Below are 22,385 nucleotides of genomic sequence, written 5' to 3'. Positions count from 1 at the left end.
GTGCAGTGGGAGGTCATTTCAGGACTTCACAGCAAGATAGGAGAAGGAACTTCCTCCACTGTTGCTGCGGCTGGTGTGCGGGTGTGGGTGAGGCAGATCGATGCAGAGCGCAGGTGCCTGGGGGAAGGTGGAAGTTTAGTAGGTGGCTGATGTAAGTTGGTCCTGGTTGTGGAGGGCTTTGAAGGAGTGTATCAACATCTTGAAATGGCGTAGATGTGGGTCAGTTTAGGGAAGTCTAGGATTAGTCTGGCAGCTCAGTTCTGTATTCTTTGCAGTGTCTCGAATTCATATTTTAGCCCATCACAGCCAGGGACCTTACTATTGACAAAACTGTCTATTGCACATTGTGGTGTACATTAACTAAACTTTGAACATCACAGGGCAGCAAGCAAAGTTACTGCACTGAGTTGCAGGAAAGGGAGGCAGCGGAAATGGTCCAGGTTGACAAAGATATGGAGCATTCCTGATCTCTCCTGGCAATGGAACACTGTGTGTACCATAGAGCAAGGGTGCCTGTGCTACAGACAGTATTGTTTTTGTGCAGGAAGGGCCATCTTCCTGTACAAAAATAATTCTTAGATGCATTTCCCTCTTGCTATGTGTGCTGCAGAATGCAGCACTTACGGACAGAGGAAATAATAAGGAGAAATAAATACATTTCTTCTCATTACTCCTCACTTTGGAAGCTGTTGCATTTTGTTGCATTCCCATATTTACAAGTCTTTGTAAATCTGGGAATGCTCCAACATCCATGGGTGGTCTCATGTGAATGCCCATCCTCCACCCATGGAGCGTCTCCCAAGTTGAAATGTAACGTAACACAGGGCTAGCAGCTGCCTTGCATTACATTTCTTTACAAAGCCATGCAATGTCATGCAAATTAGGCTTTGTAAATATTATTGAAGCTTTTCAGTTGTCCTTGTGTTTTCCTTGCATCGCATTGAGTGACGCACGGCCAATGCAAAGGCTTCATACATATGGGCCTTAATCTGTTTCTGATATTGGCTAAAGCACAATCTCAAGCATACCACCCTCAACCCAAGCCAGTGAGCTATCTTCCAGGTATTTATTGATCTATGCCAGACTGTAGTGTTGTTAATTCTGCATAACAATTAAGTCCACTAATACCTGTAATTATTTCACCTATGCCCATCCTCAGTGACTGTAAAATAGATTGTATCTGAGCTTTCTTCAGCAGTGGTTGCAAAGATAAAGTTTTAGTGGGACTTTCCCCCTCACCATTTTTGCCTAAATAGGCTCTTTCACGTTCTGCAGCACCTTCAAATTGCAGATGTTAATAGTTAGGCTTTTAAGGGCAGGCAAGCAGTTTTACAGTTAAGATAAGCAGCAGTGCCCTCTCAATCCTAGTTAACTGGTTGTGAATGGAATAAGGACACCTGTTTGCTTACCCATTGAGCACTCTGTATTAAGAAAAAAACTTTAAGAAAGCAGAAACTGAGTCCCAGTTTATGTAAAAGTATTATTCTACTGCAGGGGGGGTGGCAATCTGTGAGTGAAAAACAGGACCAGTCAGAGCCCCCAATGGGAAGCCCCACATTCGTTGAAGCTAGAAAGAATCTGGAGCTTAATAGTCAGGAGCATGGTGTATGATCGGGCACGTCCTTTAGGGCCTGCACCCTTGGCAATTTCGCCCTAGATAGTAACCAGAAATCTATGCGGACATATGTGTCATGAGAAGTGGAATAAAAGGAATAGGCTCTTGCATCCTCTCAAACCTCTTGCCATACATCACTCAGCCCATCTGTATCAATAATCTGATGTTCCGTGCTAACCAAACCAAGGCCGCTAGCCCAGCAGAGTACGATATATCACGGTTGGGGTCTAGTCCTTTACCCAGATAATATTATGATTGTTGTGCACCGGACAGTAGTGCATTAGATTTGCAAAAAGTTTGACGGAGTCAGCATTTGAAGCATATGTGGTTGTAAGTGTGAAGCGGCAATCTCGTATGGTTCCCGACACATATACATATCTTCCCAGTGGGTCAGAATGTATAAACCAAAGCTTGAAACATGGTGTCATGTCTTGTATATCAGGGGCACCATCCCAGAGCATTAGAAATGGAGGAAGGGAAATAGTTAGCCTGACCCCTATGGCCTCCAAAGATTTGGGGCCCGATTCACAGAACTAACTTAAGACAAAATCCTAAACTTACTACTTTTGGTATTCACAGAAGTTAGGATTTTGTCTTAAGTTTGTCTTAAGACAGACTTAAGACAAAATCCCAACTTAAGTCTGTCTTAAGTCTGTCTTAAGACAAACTTAAGACAAAATCCTAACTTCTGTGAATACCAAAAGTAGTAAGTTTAGGATTTTGTCTTAAGTTAGTTCTGTGAATCGGGCCCTTGGTGTCTGGAGGGGTCAATGTGAACCTATTGTAAGAGGGCTGTCTTGACATTATCCCGCTTGAGATACACCAAGGTCACTCGCCTTTTCTTGGGGCCTACGGTGCCCTGATGTTGCAGGATATCATTTTAATAACCCGTACCATAGATGTACAAATGAAGGGGAAAAGTATAGAATGACTGCTGCCATTGTACTGTTGCAGGGCGTGGCCTGAAAATATTGTATATCTATCTAGGGTGCGCAAAATGGGTATACTCCTGGGAATCTTATAGGTACTACCTATAAAACACTCCGCTTTGAATTTGAATTTCAGCGCTCTAAGTGAAGAATCCCCCCTTCACCTCCATTAACCCAAGGTAACAGTTTTAGTGAATTACAAAAGGTGGTTGGCCCTACACCCCCAACCCTGTAATGAACAATAGAATCATGCAAGAGTACAACATGTTTTTTGCCATTTAAAAACATGTATTTCAATAATGCCAATGTTCAACATAAAATACAATATAGAAAGCCACCAAAAGATAGCATAACTTAGCAAATGCCAGCAGCCCAATCAAAGACAAAAACACACAGGTGATATAATAAAGAGCCAGTATCTATGTGCAGCAGGATCCAGTATTAAAGGTGCAGAGGCTACTCTCCATCACTTGTTCTCTCTTCTGCCTCCAAAACACGCTTACTTTTTTAGTCAAAAACAACAGTTGATGGACAGAATGAAGAACAATGTCATACATTCACCCCAGTACAGAGATCTGGGCCTAAATCCATCGTTTGTTTGCTCACCATGCCATTCCAGTTTGAACCCAGCCATATGCAAATCAGTCTTGACCCTGTGCCCCATGGGAACAATCCAGGCCGAACTGCCAAGCCAGGTCCTCCCTGACTGGAAAAAAAGCATCCAAGGACCGAGTTCTGGCTTTCAACCCTCATCAGCCTGGATAGCTTGATTCCAGTGGCATGGAGTGCACGGGACTCACGTCTGAGCATATCCGTCCCACTCGGGGTGACAAATGCAAAAACAAAAGTTGATGGACAGAATGCAGAACAATGTCATACATTCACCCCAGTACAGAGATCTGGGCCTAAACCCATTTTTTGCTCCCCATGCCATTCCATCCATTTCTGAACTGGAGTGGAGTGGAGTGTAAAAAAACGATGGATTTAGGCCCAGATCTCTGTACTGGGGTGAATGTATGATATTGTTCTGCATTCTGTCCATCAACTGTTGCTTTTGCATTTGTCACCCAGAGCCCCATGCTCTCCACACCACTGGAATCAAGCTATCCTGGCTGATGACGGCTGATAGCCAGAAACCGGTCCTAGGATGCTTGATTCCGGTCCAGGAAAGACATTGCTTGGCAGTTCCGGCTGAACTGTTCTCATGAGGCACAGGGTCAAGGCTGATTTGCATATGGCCATGTCTGAACTGAGGTGGTGTGGAGTGCAGAAAAACAATGGATTTAGGCCCAGATCTCTGTACTGTGGTGAATGTATGACATTATTCTGCATTCTGTCCATTAACTGTTGTTTTTGCATTTGTCACCCCGAGTGGGATGGGTATGCTCAGCCGTGAGTCCCATGCTCTCCACACCACTGGAATCAAGCTATCCTGGCTGATGACGGCTAATAGCCAGAAACCGGTCCTAGGATGCTTGATTCTGGTCCAGAAAAGATATGGCTTGACAGTTCAGGCTGGACTGCTCCCATGAGGCACAGGGTCAAGGCTGATTTGCATATGGCCATGTCTGAACTGAGGTGGTGTGGAGTGCAAAAAACCGATGGATTTAGGCCCAGATCTCTGTACTGGGGTGAATGTATGACATTGTTCTGCATTCTGTCCATCAACTGTTGTTTTTGCATACCTTTTTTAGTCAGCATAATTAATATTGAGTCACTTAAATTTGGCCTTGGCAGATTTCATGGCTTCTTTGAGACCCTATTTGGCAGGCTAGAGCATGGTACAATTGACATTCGGGGATTGCAGGAGCACGCTATTAATAGGTCGTGGTGCAGCACCTACTTGGGCCTGGAGCCAAAAGACCTGTGTCCCCTCTCAATCACACACACATTTGAGAAGTTATGTCTGCGTAGCATTACCCCAAGAATCTGTTCTGCAAAGGTCTTCATCTTACTTGTGTGTAGTTTCTGTCAGTCCCGTTATGCCTACATTGTTGCGCAGTGAGCTTGATTCCAAGTCTTCCTTTTTTGCTAGGGAAATGCTGCACAGTGATATTAAGGCCCTCTGTTCCATTTCCATCTTGCATAGAGGCGATTCTTCACTTCGCATCATCAATGCGGTTCTGTTTTTGTCCATTCCTTCTTTCTTCTGGTCAAGGTGTTTTTCCAGGTGATGAAGTGTACTGTTGACTGTTTGAAAGCTGCATTTCATTTATAGCAGGATTCCCCACATTTTCTGATCTACCATTACAATATCGATTCTCAGAGGGAGTGCTGCTCAACCTTTGCTGTCGAAAGAGTTTTGATTGTTTGGGATCTGCCTTACCCTTAGTTCCACTAGAAAAGCAGAGCCAATCATTGCTAGCATAGATAAAAAAAGACAGTGCAGAGCTTTGTCTGTAGGCTGTCACACTTATCAGAGCTGAGCCCCATAGATGGCGAAATGGTCAGCAAGAGCAATTATGCCCCTTGAACCACGTCATGTATTATGTGCACTTGCGTCTCTGTGAAGCACTAAGTGCACGTGGCGAAGCAGCGAAGGGAACAAAAGTCAAAGGTGCTCACTTGATGAATAACCCAACTCTGGTGTGAGAACAGCACCATAGGGCAGCCAACAGGACTGTGAGTGGCCTCACAGAGCAGCCGTACAGCAGCCTGGTCAGGAGTTAGGTGTTTACACCAGTCATCAGGCTCGAAAGGTCCCTGTGACATCACCTGACACTGTGGGGCCGACCTATGTCAGCCTATCTGATAAAGCGTAGATGTGCACTCCTGCACCTTGCAGCCCACTTGAGCAGGCTCAGCAGATGGGTCTATATTCTTAGCAGAGAGGCGGACTTCTAAAAAAGAAATGAGTGCAGCAGGGGTACACTGTGATTCTCATGCTGTCCCACATGAATTGAGGGCAGATGATGTAAATAAACAGAGGATTATTGTGGGACACCCCTCTTCTTAAGGGCTTTCCCTAAAACGTTTAGCTTTTTTCCTCCTGGTTTTTGCTGACTCTGTTTGTGGCCTTAAGACTCTGGGCACTTTTCCACTGTGATGCGTGCATGCCTTTCCGACAAATGCTAGGAAGTGGGGCTTACTCAATTGATTTAGGTGCTGTACCTATGAGTGCCCTGTAAAAAGGTACACCAAATACTCAGGGCAGGTACTGCACTGGCTAGTGGTGGGATGCAGCACAAATGGTGCCACCCACCAGAATCGACTGTCAAAAATGTATCAGGCCTGCCATTGCAGGCTTGTGGGTGCACAGTTGTGCTTGTGCTCAGGTTGGCATTTCTCACTTATCAGCCACTGAGTGGACCTTTCATTACCACTAGAACACTCCTAGGGTAAGCCCTGGGGGGTGGATCAGGTGGCAGGCAAAAGCCAGGTCGGGTACACAATGGTGTTCCATGACCAGGTAAGAGAAGAACCCCCATATGGGGTTTCCCTACCTAGGCTACCTAGGAGGTCGACTCTTTACAGACGAAACTACCGGGGTGTTGATGATTCTTTGTTTGTGGCCTTAGGGCTCTGGGCACTTTCCCACTGTAAATGCAGTGTGAAAGTGTGTACGTGCCCTTCCTACAAATGTTAGGAAGTGGTGCTCACCTGATATACATTTATTGCACCATCAAATTACACAGCGGAACGCCTACAACCCAACGGGCTGGCCGCTATAGCAGTCTTTGGATCAAATGGCAACAATGTACATTCAATAGTCACTTTACAGTAGTAGAAACAACGGTACAGCTGCCAGAAGGAAAAGGTGCAGCATTAGCATAAGTCTTTCCAAGAATCATTGGTTTTTGGTATGATTTTTTTGTGTTTCCCCCCCCCCCTTGAACAACAGGAAAACAAAATAACTGTTAGGAATACCAAAGCGGTCACGTAAATGACAATATCATGTTTATGTAGTCTTCTTACCGAGACGTCCCTTACCCGAGTCCATCCCAGCCCACTATTTGAGCCCAGTTACTGTATACTTGTCGTTGTGGACATCTCTCCCTAGTGGAGACCCCCAAAGTACCCCCGTGGGTTCCCTGCACCCCAATATGGCTGAACATCTCCACCCCCCCACCCCTCCTCCAGTGCCCTCTTCCCCCAATCTGTGCGGTAGACTAGCCTTCTGCCTCTTCCTCATCTGAATCATCTTGATCGTCTTCTGGCAAAGGATCACAAATCTCCCCCCTATATACATTCCACTTGGTCCAAATTGTATTCCACTTTCCCGGGCAGGCACGATTGGAGTATACCGCCCGTTCCGTTAACGGTACCATATTTCGACACCATACTGCCTTGGTTGGTACCTCCGCACACTCCCCATTTTTGTGCAATATCTCGTTTCGCTATAAGCAACCCCACTGTGACCCAGATTTGGTCATGTCTGGAAATATCTGTAGGCTCCCACACGTTTAAAAGGCACCTTTTTGGTTCTGGCAATAATGATGTTTCTAGTGTTTGTGAAATCGTTCGCAGTATCTGTCTCCAATATTCCTGAATCCGGGGGCAGTCCCAGATGGTGTGGAAAAATGTACCCTCCTCCCCACACCCACGCAGGCAGTATGGATGTTGTGCCCGGTGAATACGGTGTAGCATTGTCCTCGTGTAATACACTCTGTGTAAAATTTTTAATTGAACTAATCGCAGCCGCGCTGAGATGCCCACTTCCTTAGGAGATGCTAGTGCCTCATTCCATTCCTGCTCGTCCATCTCACTGGTGTCCCCCTCCCACTTCTCCTTCAGGGGCAATGTTGGGTCTGGTAGGTTATTGAGTAGTTTGCGGTATGTAAGGGATGTAGCACGCTCGACCATAAAGTCCGTAAGGAGGCGGTCTTCCAGCGGGGAAGACTCAGGCAGATCAGTATCCGCGGGCAAAGCTGTTAATAGTGCGTGGCGAATCTGAACGTATCTGTAGAGCTCCCTGTCGCTGAGTTCATATAGTTCTTGAAGTCTCTGGAAGGGTATCACCCCACCCCTCTCCCAAAGATCGCCCACCGTGGAAATACCTATTGTGTCCCAGTGTGAGAAACCCTTGCTGTTTCTCATGTTGCCGAGGACTCAAGAGTCCCATAGCGGGGTTAGCTTGGTAATTCTACCTTTCCAAACTAGGGCCGCCGTTGCTGTGTGCCAGATTTCTACAGTAAGCCTGGTGGGTCCCATTAACTTGCGCGTTTTACGTCGGTCATATAATGGGGCTAGTAGATTGTCAGTGCCGAGTTGCGCTCTATCTGCCTGGAATGCTGGTTCGGTTTGTGAAGTGTGGATCCATTGGTTGATGGGCTTGAGGTGTGCAGCCCAGTAGTACAACTTTAGGTTGGGTAAAGCAATACCACCATCATACCACCCCCTATGTAGTTTGGATTGTGCTATACGGGTGGGGAGGTTCCCCCATAGGAGGTTGGATACTAATGCTGCCACCTTTTGGAAGAACCCGGGGTTCACCGAGTAGGGTATGTTTTCAAGGACGTAGAGGAAACGGGGCAGGGCCATCATCTTGTAGAGTGCAGCTCGCCCCAAAAGTGTCAGTGTGAGTCCTGACCAGAAATGCACATCGCGTTTGAGTCTGTCTAAGTGGGGTTTCAAGTTTTTGGCCACGAATTCTGCTGGGTCTCTGGTGACATGAATACCCAGGTATTTAAACGATGTGCCGGCTATCCGTAAAGGGCTGTCCGAGTCGAGGACCGGGGCCTGACCCTTTAGGATGTACAATTCGGATTTGCCCCAGTTCAGTGTATATCCGGATATCTTTCCATGAGTGTCACAAAGGTGTAGTAGAGCCGGGATTCCCGTCTCCGGGTTGGTGAGATATACTAGCATGTCGTCTGCATATAGGGACAGTCGATCCTCCCAGCCATCCTTACAGCAAATACCCTGAAGGTGGGGTGAAGTTCTAATTAGTGTCGCAAGGGGTTCCAGTGAGAGAGCGAACAACAATGGTGATAGGGGGCAGCCCTGTCTCGTGCCCCTACCCAAGGAAAACTCTCGGGAGATATGGCCATTGGCCACTACTCGTGCCCGTGGGTCAGTGTACAGTAACCTCACCCATGCGATGAAGCGGGCCCGAATCCCAAGCGTGATAAGGTCTCAAATAAGTAGGCCCATTCCACAAGGTCAAAGGCCATCCTAGCATCGAGTGCCATAATTACTGCTTGAGTTTCTACTGTGTCCGCCCGTGCCAGCACTCCATGCAATCTGCGCAAGTTTAGCGCTGTGTTACGATGGGGCATAAAGCCGGACTGGTCCGGGTGTATAAGGGATGATAGGTGGGGCAAAATTCTCAGTGCTAAGAGTTTGGCCAAAATTTTGGCTTCTGCATTAAGCAGCGATATGGGGCGATATGAGGAGCAGTCTTCAGGCGGCTTGCCTGGCTTAGAGATGGCCACTATGGTTGCCGCTCTTTGATCCGGTGGGAGCGTACCTTTATCCAAACAGTCCTTGAACATCTCGAGCAGATGTATACTGAGGGTCTCCGGCATCGCCTGATACCACTCCACCGGTATACCGTTTGGCCCCATTGCCTTGCCCGGGTTTAAAGCACGGATCGCCAGTTGAATTTCGTCAGCGGTTATGTCCGCTTCTAACTCTTCTGATATTTCCGGGGTCAATGTATTGACCCCAACTGGGGCCAACACGTCTCTGGCCATCTCTGGCGTTACCGTGTGGTCGGGGGTGTACACCTGTTCGAAGTGGTCTGCAAGCAATTCTACTATGTGTCTCGGGTTAGTGTGAATCACCCCGCGTTCATCTTTCAGTCTTGGAATGCCTCTCGAGTTCCCATCCCTTTTATCGAGCCACGCCAGCATTTTCCCAGCCTTATCGCCCACTTCATAGATCCTATTCTGAGTGTCGGACAGGCTTTCTCTGACCCGTGTGCGCAGATGATCATTGTATAGCTGTTGTTGTAAGGTGAGTGCGTGCAGGGTGGATGGAGTGGGATGTTGTTCATGAGTTGTAGTCAGTGTCCGTAGGGTCAACTCCAGAGCAGCCAGCTCCTGAGCCCGTTGTCTTTTGAAGCCTGTGACGGAATTTATAGCTTGACCCCGCAGTACCGTTTTATACGCCTCCCAAAGCACCTCGGCAGAATGTAACGAGTGTATATTCTCAGTGTAGTATTGTGTTGTTGTTTTTTTAAGAGCTTTGCGAACCTGGGGGATCTTGAGGTATGCAGCATGTATGGGGTAGATGCGTTTACGTGTTTGTGCCTGTGAGGAGAGTGTGAGGGTCAGTGGGGAGTGGTCCGAGATCCCTCGCGGGTGGATCTCCATCGCGTCTATGTAATGGAGTCCGTCCCCTAGGGTCAGGAAGTGATCGTTTCTAGACAAACTACCATGTACGGCAGAATGGAAAGTGTATTGCCGTACTACGGGGTGGAGGTGCCTCCAAATATCGACCAGTCCCATGGCTGTTAAAAATTGCTGAAGGCGGGGGACCCTTCCCACAGAGGCTGGTGTTGGGAACCTGTCAAGTTGTGTGTTCAGAACTGCGTTAAAGTCTCCCCCGAGAATAACTTCCCCTTCCGGGAGAGATAGGAGAAAATCGCCCAGTTTAGGGAGGTGCACCGATTGAAGTGCTGGTGGGATGTATACTGAAACTAGGTTGAAGAGTCTCCCCTCCCATTGTCCTTGTAGCGCTGCAAAGCAGCCTTGGTCATCTGTTTTAGTTTGCAGGGGGAGGAATCGTGTGTTTTTATGCATTAGAATTCCGCTACCCCTAGAACCGGACGTGAAATCCGAGTGGACCATCATCCTGTATCCTCTTCTACTCAGGGCCTTGGTGGTCTCCCCTGTTAAGTGGGTTTCCTGTAATAGTGCTACTGTGGGTTTGTGTTTCTTGAGTGCTATGAGTACTAGCCCCCTTTTCACCTTATCCCCAGCCCTCTCACGTTCCAGGACAGTAAGCGTAAGGAGGGGCATTGTATCTCGGGGTCTACATTCCCCCCGTCAGCCGCTGGGATGTCAGCCATTTGGCCCCAGGGGTGCCACTAGGTGCTGGTGGAGAGGTGTGGCAGCCATGGCGGGTGTGTAAATGTGCGGGAGGATGATGAGCGTTCTCATGGAGGTTGGAAACCTCGCTTCATTCTCCCCTTCTGGGATTAGCTCGGGTGAACATTTCGTCTTCTTCAGTGACCTAACATACAATTTCCTAACAGTCAAAAAACTTCCCTTCCCCCTTCCCCCCCTCCCTGCATCCCTGCCTAACGGACTTTCAACTGCCCGCCCCCCCAACTGAACAGAGTGCTTAACCCATCCCCCAACCAGAGTACTTGCGTGTAGGGGGGAGAGTGTCTCCCCGAGCAGGCGGCATCCCTGCTTGCTCCTGGGTTAGCCATGCCAGAGTCCATGTGCAGCAAAAAGAATGTAAAGTCAATAAGCATTGATTGTTACTGAAACAGATCCCGGGTTAGGAATTATTCCTCTCCTCCTGCTCCCGTAAAGCTGCGGGAGGGAGATCTCTCTGCTCCACCCCCACGACCAGACGTTTGTGAGCCATTTTTGCTGTGGCCTGCGCCTCCGTGGTCCGGTCTATGAGTTTTTCGCTGCCGACCAACAGTGTGCCATCCTTCCAGCCAGTCCCGGGCAGCATCCGGAGAGTCAAAAAAACACACCTTTTTGTCTGCTACGACTCTGAGCCGAGCCGAGCCGGGAAGAGCATTGAATATGGTAGTTCCTTTTCTCTCAGCATTTTTTTAACTTCCAGGAACGTTCGTCTCCTGGAAACTTCGGCTGTGTAGTCCGGGAAGAAGGCAATCCTTGAGTTCTGAATTTGAATGGCTGGCGCTACTCTCGCGGCCTGTAATATGGCGTCACTGTCCCTGAAATTAAACAGTCTAGCCAAGATAGGTCGGGGCGAGCCTCCAGACTTTGGTTTTCCCCCCGGGACTCGGTGGGCCCTCTCCACGGAGAAGAAATTCGAGAGTCCTTTGGGCTGGAGCTGGTTTTTAATCAAGTCTTCCACATAGAGGTCCATCGCCCCCGTGTCTTCGGATTCCGGCACACCTAGAATTCGGACGTTGTTGCGCCGGGACCGGCCCTCTTGTTCATCCAGTTTGTCTCTGAGCTGTTTGTTGTCTGTCTGTAAACGTTCCATTGCTGTTTGCAGTTCGGAAACATCCTCAACCAAGGATTTAGTGACCACCTCGACCTGTTTGACTTTCTCACTCATTTTCTGGAGGTCCGCTCGTATCAGCGTGACTTCCGTGGCCGTCGCCCCCACTGTCGCCTGTACCTGGGCTAAAGCCGCCAGGACATCTTCAAGCGTGCCCTTTTTCGCCCCCTCGGTCTCCGTTGTTTTCCCCGAGGTCTTGCGTTGTTCTTGGGGTGGCGTCTGCCTTTCATACGCAAATTTGTCCAATTTAACCTGGGTGGTGCTGTTCTTGGGGCCCCTGTTCGACATTGTGCAATTGGCGTTGGTGTTGCCAGAGGGTGCAGCAGGGTGGCGGACAGATCGGGTCGGGTCCTGTACTTGTAGTGGCGTCTGACCCGTGTGTAGGCCCGTGAGGTGGTATCTGCGTAGTCAGTAAAATGGCGGCGTTGCGTCCGAGTTTCGCTGCTTCTTCCGCGCCCCTGGCCAAATCCTGCGGAGTTGTAGAGGATCAATGGGCGTCGCGGGGTTTCTCTCGTGTCTTCGGACCTCCGGAGAGTAATCTGCCGGGTTTTCGGAGCAACACTCACGATGGGCCGGGGCTTCCTGCTCCACACCGCCGCCACCAGGTCATTTCCGGACGGCTATAGACTTGCCGCGACTCCGCTGCTTCCAGGCAGACATTAGGCCTTTCCCCGCTCCGGTCTCCGTCTGGCGGTTCGATGCAAATTCGGGCCGTCACTGACCCCAAAGTTGCTGCGTTGGTAGCCGCACGGCCTCCGGGTCTGGTCCTCCCCTTAGAGCTCGTAAAGACACGGATAATTAGAACGGATTGCTGCGGGAAGCCGCCTTGTCTCGGGAGCCTCTCTAAGCTGCGGCCGCCATCGTTGGCTGCTAGCCACGCCACACTTACCTGATATTTGTAAACATATATCTAAAGCCTGCAATTGCAGGCCAGAGTGTAAGCAATAGCACTTATGCTCAGATTAGCCTTTCTAAATCACTGGACCAGCCTGAGGGTACCTTCCACTTTTACTTTCACCAGCACTTTTCGGGTAAGTCTTAAGAGGTGAAGCAAGTGCTAGGTGAAATCCAGAGAAGGTACACATGTTTTCCCTGCCCAGGTAGTGAAGAATACCCATGTGTGTTTTCACTACCAATGAAGTTCGCTCTTCCCATAGGTTAACATAGGGGAATGGTTGAAATTACTTCCACCTGCAACAGTGGCTTCCAATGGAGCAGCCTCATAATGTTTCCTATCATTGGATTCACAATTACAAATCCTCTCCTGTGGTAAAGAGGATTTGTTACTACTAGCTTAGAAAGGTCACTTCTAGACCTCTTTGTGTGCCCTTTAGTTTGACTCCAGTCTAAACTGGAGGCTGGGAGAGCACATCTGTGCATTCCCTCGAATGTGTGGTGCACACTGCCAGAGACACCTGCTGGGCACAAGGAGGATTACTGTCACTAGAAGGGACCTTGCAGCCTGCCTGAATAGTGTCTGGCCTAGGCTGACTGCCTGCTGCTGTGTGGCACCATGTGTGCTCCAAGGACTTGTTGGCTTGCCCTCTTTTCTGGTACATCAAAGACCTCCTGCAAGCGATTCACACCATCTACATGTGCCATTTGGAGAGCGGTGCCCTTGTGATTGCCCACATTGTCTTCTGGATCCCAACTGGCAGTGTGACGTGACCGTGAAACTAAGAATTGTGCTTGGAAACTGGATTGCCTTGTGCACAGCCAGAAAACTATTGCCAGGATGTAAAGAGTGGGTGGTGGCCAAACCCCCATTTGATGACTGCCTCCGAATTAGTCCTGCTATCTACTAACCACCTTCTTCCCGGGGACTTTGACGAAGTGTGACGTCAGCCATGATCGGCCTAGTATCCGGGGGAGGGCTGGTTATACCCAACCTGTGGGCGTAGGGTAGTTGGGGTGAGTTGGAGGGTGGAGGGAGGCTTGAGCCACTGGTCTGCAGTGGGCTATCCATTGACTGTCGAATATCGTTTTCACCGCATTACGGTGCTGTGTGCGTTTGTGGGCAAGTGCGTTCCATACAAACCTATCTGATATCTGTGGCACTGCATATCGGTGCTGAGGGAGAGTGTGTGGGAGTGACGGCCTGTAAACCGGCAGAGATGCATTACACTGCCCGGAGGTGTTGCTTGACACTTTAAATCCTTGTCAACAGAAAACTATGTTTGACATTGGTTTTACCCATGCGGCCTCAGCCCACTATGCTGCTTAAAAGTGTTGTTATTCTTTGTATGTACATATTTTTGATATTGTTGTGATCTGGGGTGCACCCTATAACTGTGTAGTATTGAATTAAAATGATTGCCAGGGTAAGCCTAGGTTTGACAATATTTCCCACTGCATAAGGGTGCCGGGGTTAAAGTAGGATCTTTCCCAAATGTGCATACTACTGATGTCATTTAACACAGTTGGGCCTAGTACTGCTAGTAATATTATCAAGTATGATTTATGCCCAAAAATACATGATGTTCATGTTAAGTTAATTAATGTGTGTTTTGAATATAAACTTTATTTACATACATCAAGTGAAAAGTTTCTTCTGTGATGCTCGGTTTATTTATTGTGTGGGAGTGCTGTGACAATGCTTTAAACATTGCCTTTGATAAGACTGACTGCTCAGTGCCAAGCTACCCAAGGGTGAGTGCAGGTTACACAGTGAGTGCAATCATCCGTCCCTGATGGGAGTGGTAGGTTCTGCCTCGCTATGGCATCGCCTCAACCAACCAGAAAGACACCGTTCCAACAATTATGAAGAATAATTAAGGCTGGAGACTAGAGCTCCAAAACAAGGGAACCATTTTGGTTTGTAGTCGACCACACTCATGTTGGCATAACCTGTAACGCATGAAACAGCTTTGAGAGTTTTGTGTTGACTCTGTGCAGAAGCTCTGGGATGTCTCAGAGATGTAGCAGCGATATTCCTGTTTTTGTCATGGCAGATACAAAATCCTACACACTATTTTAGTGCAAGCGGGCACAAATAGAAAACATGGGTGGGATGGGTTAAGAAAGACCTATGTCTTAGAGAATATAAGCAGATGGGCACGTTTTGCCACATAATTTCATCAATGCCCAGCATTTTCAGGCTCTGGAAAGAGTGTATGGGATAGTCAAGAGGAAACCACTGGAATTCAGATACCTTTGGAAGCCTACTTCACTTTTTTGGTGGTATGGAGGAATCTTTCTCATCCCAAATATATGACAATTCTATGCAGTTTGGTATTGGTGGTTGCATGTGCAGACATTACCAGAATATGGGCAAGTGGTGAATCACCAAACGTGGGATGCTGATACTCCAACATTGATTGGTGATAGTCAATGGAAAGGTCAATCTATGTTTCTGGCGACCGTTCTAGTAAATTTCATAAACTATAAGGTTAATGAATCTCACACTATGGGCTGAAACCTTGAAAAGATATGAAGGGCTTGAATATGTTGAAGCAGGTGGCTCTGGGAGTTACTGTTTACCCTTGTCTCTGAGCACTGATCTGACCATACAAGTGCTTCCTATGTACCCCTAAGACAAAATATATTGTGTTAATCATTGTATAGGATAGTTTCTCTCCTCTGCTGGTGGTTTTGTAGGACCCTACTGATGTTCACCTATGTTTTGTTTTCCCATTTGAAATTTAATAAAAATGGCTTTGTTAAAGAAAAGCGAAAACTCTATGTTTTGCAGGTGGATAGGCATGTTTGCGCAGTACATCACAAACATTTTAATTTATATATATTTCCAACCCGGTGAAGGATTTCCATGAAAGTACATGAACTCCCTAAATCATTTCTGCTTTGGCGTTTGGCTTTTGGCATTTGGCAATGAATTTCAATAGTTTAGCAAAAAACTGCTAAAACATGTCTACATATTTAATATTCTAAAATCTGTGATGGCCTTCAGCAGAACAGAAATATGACTCCCCAGGTGATCAAAATTCAGCAGACCAACCCCCAACCACTACCTTCTCCTTATATCAACCCAAGAACCCACAATCAACAACACATCTGCAGATATGTTTCTTCGATGGCACGTAAATAAGCAATAGAAAACTCACCAAAGACTTTACAGAATATCAACACATTTTGGCTCCACTCAGCACATCATTAAAATAAGCACATTATTTTACCAACAACTACCAGTCCAATGGCAAACATCTTATCATACCCAATGTTCCAGAGCGAATTGATGCATCTTACATCCACAACCATTTCAACAATAAAAGCATCCCAGAGCTGCTACAATATGGGCCTGGTCTATCCCCAGGAACGGAAAGGATTATTTTAAAAATCTTGAACAATGCCATTGTAGCAGCTAATAAGGGTGCGTCACGAGTTCTGGTGTGTCTAGACCAAAGTATAGCCTTTCAAGCAGTAGACCAATAATCCTTTTTCATTGCCTCTTGGAAATAATAGGCATTGAATCCACCATTTTAAGGTCCGCCTCTTTACTAATAGAACCATAAAAGAAATTAAGTGGAGGTCTCTGACTATCAAAGCAATCCAATATAAGCCACCAGAAATAGTTCTGATAGCAATTAAATCACAAATTCTATAATTTACAAATCACTTCCCGTACCAAGGCCAAACAGCCACCAGTCATCATGGTGCTTGATCCCCAGAACAAATCAGTGGTCAGCGCATTCACGCGTATCTCAGACTACTGTGGTCCACTGACCCATTCATCCCCGCAGGACTAATAAACAAGAACAACCACCTAATTGATTTAGATACGCAAATTCCATTCCCCTCTGCTTGCCAAAATGGCAGCTATCCAGTACATGTGATGCATATGTGAACGGTGAGTTAGGTAGACGGAAAACAACTCAGAGACCCTTGCGACAATGACTCTGATCAATGTCTGAGGGATCTAAGAAAGCCCTATGCCATGTCCAATTATCAATAGCAACCTTCCTAGGTGAATTGCAATGAAATGCTTTGTATGGCAGTCCTGTCTGCCCACTACTGATCTAGTGTCCATAATTTATAAATTAATTTTTTAACTCAAAGTGCAGCTTACTAATGGGAAAGCTTAACACACATTGTAGTCCCAATTTTAGTTACTTAGGGATCACAGAAAATTGGAAAGCTGCTACTTATGTATAGTAATGTAGTGTGATGTTTTTGGGTTTCACAATATTGATTCGATTCAACAAATCATCAACGCATTTCTTAAAAAATTACAATACATAACGCATGGTGTCCACAGATATATACTTTAAAACCTGTCCTCATCAATGTGTAAAATACAATACAAATATACAAATTGAGATTTCTGATTTTTCTTTGCTTCAAATAAAATAATTATCCATTTACAATGTTTGTAGGGATGTAAATAAAGTGCAAGTGCATACTCAGCTGACCCTTTCCGGACATACGCAATTATTAAAAGTTATGCTAAAATAATTCATAGGTTTTAATATAATACGTTCTTGGTAAAACTACTCTAGTTAAATTAGTTTGAGCCAAGCCACTTAATGTATAATAAAACACCATGATAGCTGAATATAGAAGTCAGGCCTAGAACAGTAATTTACAATTTTAGCCCTCTCTTATTCCTTATAAAACTGGTGGCCAATAAAAATCTGCTGCGACCAAATACAATGAGTTGTGAGTTGTCTGTTTTTAGTATTTACAACATCTCGTTGTATTTCCTAACATTCAAACTCCGCCCTAGCGGTTTTATCCATTTCCTTCTAGCCATTACGTTTGCTGGGCAGAAAAATAGAACATACGTAATATCCTCCTTTACTCCCAATTGACATAGACTAAACTTGGGGTCCCCATCCTTAAATTGTGGCATTGCCCATTTGAAAGTAAAAGCATTTATCTGGAGTATTTCTTATCTAAATTTCAGATATAAGGACTTTGCTAGTTGGGGTTGGATTTCGTCCAAGAGTGGCTCAAAGCAAGGAGTTGTTGTGAACAATAAGAATTGTGTTATGAGCCTTCCCGATGAGCTATTTAAAGTGACTTTGGGCCCAAGAAACTTCAAAAAAATGTGCTTGATCTCACGCTTTGATTCATGTGTCAGCAGCCTCGGGTTTGTCCAGAATCTACCCAGACCTAGATTAAGGAGCCATTTCCGAATATGAACCAACCAAGGGAAAGTGACTTGGGCATCCAGCACCAATAGCTCACTCAAGGTTTCTCTATAGGTTTCTAGTTCCTCTGCTGTCCAAATTCTAACCCAATAGGACAATGTTCTCCAGATAGCTAGATGTTCCAGTCGTTTTAAGCTCATATTATAGGTCAAAGGGATCAGTGGAGTATGTTGGGGGAGGGCCGCAAACATTCTCAGGATTTTGTTTTCCCCAACAATTAGTGGATTGAGGGTTTAACCGCCAAATATCTCTGAGCCATACAGGGCAGTGGTTTGAGCTCTGAATTTATATACTTCCAAGGCGGGAGTGATAGCTTTTGACCCCGTTGAAAATAGTTTTTTTACGATGGGGACAGTGTTTTGCATTAAGATGGCCTTTGATTTCTTTATTTATGGATTCCAAGAGAGTTTAGATTAGAGGGTGAGCCCCAGGTATACAAAGTTGGAAACACGCTCCAAGGTCATCCCATTCAAGGTTATTTCGTTTTTAAACATTGATGTGGTCTCAAAGTCATGTATTTAGTTTTAATTGGGTTTATTTCTAAACCTTTTGCTTTGCAGTATTGGTTAAGACTATAAAGTAGGTTTTGTAAACTCCTAGAAGTTTGAGACAGCAAAATTGTATTGTCCGCAAATGTTAAGGTACAGATATGGTTCCCTCCCAGCTTAGGTGAATCATGAGAAGATTTTAGCAAATGTTCAACCAAATCCTTTACATATAAAAAAAAAACAAGGTAGGCGCCAGGACGCAGCCCTGGCGCACACCCCTCCTAACTGGAATCTCATTGGTGAGCTCCCCTCCTTTGCCCCAAAGTACCTTGGCACAGTTACCCTCATGTAGCCTTATGATTTGGTTTAGAATCCCATCAGGTACCCCCTGTTGGTGTAGGTTTTTCCATAGCACCACCCTTGGAATTGAGTCAAATGCTGCTTTTAAATCAATAAAAGCAACATACAAGTGACCAGCTCTTAACTTTGTGTACTTCCAGGCTGGAATTAAAAGTCTTAAAGCTTGGTCAATTGTACTTGTTTTTCTTCTAAAACCAGCCTGGCAAGATGAGAGTACGTCTTTTTCCACGATCCAGTTAGTTAACTTAGCCAAAATTTGCTTGGCGTACACTTTCTGCAGGATGTCTATCAGGCTTATGGGCCTGTAATTTGCAGGATCATCTCTACTGCCCTTTTTATGAATAGGGACTATCTCTGTGCCCTTCCAGGATCCTGGAATGGGCTGCCCCTGGCTACTGCATTCAATAATACATTTGTGTATTGGCACCCACACTTCTGGGACATGTTTTAATAAGTCCCCAGGTATCCTGTCTGGTCCGGGCGCCTTTGATGACTTTATAGCTGCTTTAGCAAGCGCTGTGTCTTCAATACTGAACTGTAAGGGCGCAGTTTGTGCTAGTGTCAAGGGCCCTTCAGTAGTGTTTGAAAGATCTATATCGGCCTATTAGGGGTGGCATATAAGTGAGCGAAGTGTCTCTGCCATGTGTTGGGGTCTAAGAAGTGGTCAGAGGCCGACTTATTTAGTTTGCTACCATGGGCCATTAACTTTTAGAACATAGACTGGTCCCCAATTTTTGTAAGCTATTATGAGATCCTCCCAGTTAGCATCTTCCCAGTTTCTTAGGGCCACCTTCTGTGTTTTCTATATTTTATTCTTTCACGTCTAATCTCAATTATGTTTTTAGCTTTTAAAGCCCTGATGAATCGATATTTGGCCAATGCACATTCCTTATCAAACCTAGGATTCGATGGCTGTGTCAAGGCCCTGGGGTTACCTATTCCTATCTAGGGTTTGGTTAGATAGAATTTTATATTCTCTACCAATTTGTGGTGGATTTGCGTTATCTGTATATATTTAGGGCTTGACTCCAGGTTAAGAAGTTAGAAGGTCACTAAAAGCATTATATATATGGGCGAGGGGTTCAACTTGATCCAGTATGACAGGCCACTTAACTGCCCCCTGGTTGTTGCTTACCAAGGGATGCCTAATCTCTCCCCTTGGATCGATTACAAGAGTTGGATGGGTGGGGAACCATTTCCTGGATAGATCTAAACATAATGGGAATTGGTCACTCTCTCCTCTTTTATCTACTTTGAAATCCTGTACATATGCCCAGTGGGCTGTGCTTATCATCACGTAGTCTATTCGTGATGAGGAATTTCCTCTTGAGAAGGTGTTTGAGCATCCAAAACATGAGGGGAAATGGCTGTTACATGCCCTTAGGCCTCTCTCAATAGTGAGATGCTATAACTGCATGGCTGAGATAGAACACCCCACCATATCTTTTGTCATGAGGAGGGGATCCCCTGGCTAGATCTTCCTCCTCAAAAATAATATCTAATCCCACTATTGATTCATAGCAACAATTAAAATCCCCCCCCACTAAAATAACCCCATTTGGTTCTATGGATTCGAGAACCTCCTCGTATTGTTGTATTAATAGTGATTCTTTCGAGCTCTCCCTTGGCCTCATATATATGTTAAAAAGATATATCTGTGTCGAGTTTCAATCCCAAAATATCTGTTAAGCCAGTGGGCACAATTTCTATGGTGGCGTTTATATTTATTTTTATCCACGTTAACAGCCCACCCGACGGTCTCCCTCTTTTTGACTGTAATGTTTCTATACTAAATGTTCTAAACCCTGGTTCGTGTAGTGATTCTCTTGTGTGTATTTCTGCCAATCTGGTTCAAAACGTTTTTGTTCCAGGAGACCATCTTTATGTCTTATGCGGGCATGGTCGGTGGATCACTAAGCCTAATTAAACAGCAATTTCCCTCTATCTCGTGAACATTGGTTGCCCTATTTTCTTGTGAGTGTATCCACGCTGGATTGGCATCATAATTAGCTTGGTGACTGGATTCAAGTGCAGTGTGCTTCTTCTCTTGTTGGCTGAGCGTTCTCTCAGATGTTATGTTATTACACCCTGCTCAATCAGTCAATCTATAGCATCTAAATTGTTTGGACCCTCAGTATCTTGTGGTCCTTTATTATACATGCCTAGTTTAGACTTGTTCTGTCTAATGCTAATTATGGATTCAAAGAGAGAGGGTGTTCGAAGGTTCATAGCTATCATGTTGTCTGCGATGTACTTTGAATGGAGAGTGTGATGTTATAGCACAAACCTAGATGTAATGACATGAAGCAATGTACATGATAGTTGGGGAATGGATTGTGTACAGTGCGCTGGGGATTTTCATCTGTTTGACACAGGAGGAGCCTGAGATCCTTTATCCTCGAAGATCTGTATTTTTAGGTCAGTTCTGAACTGGAGAAGCGAAGGACGAAGAAATATCTGTGATAGGATGGTGTGATATAGCCTGGGTATTCCACCTGAGAATTCTATTTTCTTTTTTTTTTTAACTTGGTCTCTAGTCTAGTTATGTCATAGCCTTCTGTGTTATCTTCGTAGGTACCTTCACTTTTCAGCCTCATGAAGCGAAATATTGATTGTTATACAAGTTGTAGATTCTGAGATACATTGGTAGGTTTATTGCAGTCCGGAATCACAGTAAACCTTGCTTCTTGGCAGGTTTTGACAAAGATTGTCAAATCTCATAAATAGACCAACAAGAAGGAAACAACCAACATTTTCGACACAGATAAAATGCTAACCATGCAATGGTTTGTGGATAAATAGATAAATAACAATGGAACAGGGACATCTTAAGGATTTTGGGGGCTTGGGCCATACTTATTTTGGGATGCCCCTTCTGGGAACAGCTTTTCATTTATGATCCAGTTTCAGCTCTTTCATGCCCTGTTTTGCCATGTCACTGACAATGCACAGACACACCTCTCCACATTCTAAACGTTTCAAATCTAATATTCTAACACAGCAGCAGCTTACTAATATTACTGCAAGTAATCACTGTGACACCATCCCATTTCTCTCTCATATGTGAGGCCCTGCTTTGTTCTAAAAGTAACTTTTTATGGTTGCTGCATGAAACATAAACACAACCTTTCTCTGCAAAATGTCCGTAAAAGACTCTCACACATCACACACATTAAGAACTAAAATATAGGATAACGATATTTGAAACAATCTGTTTAAGAATTATTCATGGTCATTGGGGAAAGACTCTGCAGAACAGGGCTGGCTCCAGAAAGGCTGTGGTCCTGGGCTAATGCCCACTTTGCCCATGCGTTTCTGCATAAGAACTCAACAGTTGATAAAATGACTCCAAATTTTATCATCAAACACAATTGACCTCGTCTCTCATGTTCGCTAGCTGTGTTTTTTAAGCCCTCATGGAGCAAAGTTTCCAACGGGATAGCAGGATCAAAAGCAAACATGACATTCTTGATCCACAGTTAGATTCAATTCTGTGTGTGTGGGTTGGGAGTCTAGCAAACATGCTGAATTGTTTTACCCGAATAAATAGAACTATCATCCTATAGTCAAAATGTATTTGCAACAAATGAAGAAGCCACTGCATGCTCCATGCTATTGCAGTTATTGACAACATTTTATCTTCGAATGCAAAAATATGATCAATGTCAAAAATTATACAAATGTCTATAAACTATAGGAACGATACAGAACTCACCATACCCAACTGTCCTAGGCCAATTACCACAGAGTAGAGAGTCAATTCTACAGTCTCTACCATTCCACTCGACAA

At 45.4% G+C, this 22,385-nt stretch overlaps 1 protein-coding gene across 1 annotated transcript in view; it reads right to left on the bottom strand.

Annotated features, from left to right (window-relative positions):
* CHD5 (chromodomain helicase DNA binding protein 5) overlaps positions 1-22,385 on the bottom strand; it is a 1,029,381-nt gene that overhangs the window by 336,158 nt on the left and 670,838 nt on the right. The gene's annotated exons all lie outside the window — the stretch shown is intronic.

Source organism: Lissotriton vulgaris, chromosome 5 (assembly GCF_964263255.1).
Source record: "Lissotriton vulgaris chromosome 5, aLisVul1.2, whole genome shotgun sequence".
Classification (NCBI taxonomy): domain Eukaryota; kingdom Metazoa; phylum Chordata; class Amphibia; order Caudata; family Salamandridae; genus Lissotriton; species Lissotriton vulgaris.
The sequence above is the reverse complement of the archived record's forward strand: the minus strand, read 5'-3'. Positions and strand labels throughout refer to the sequence as shown.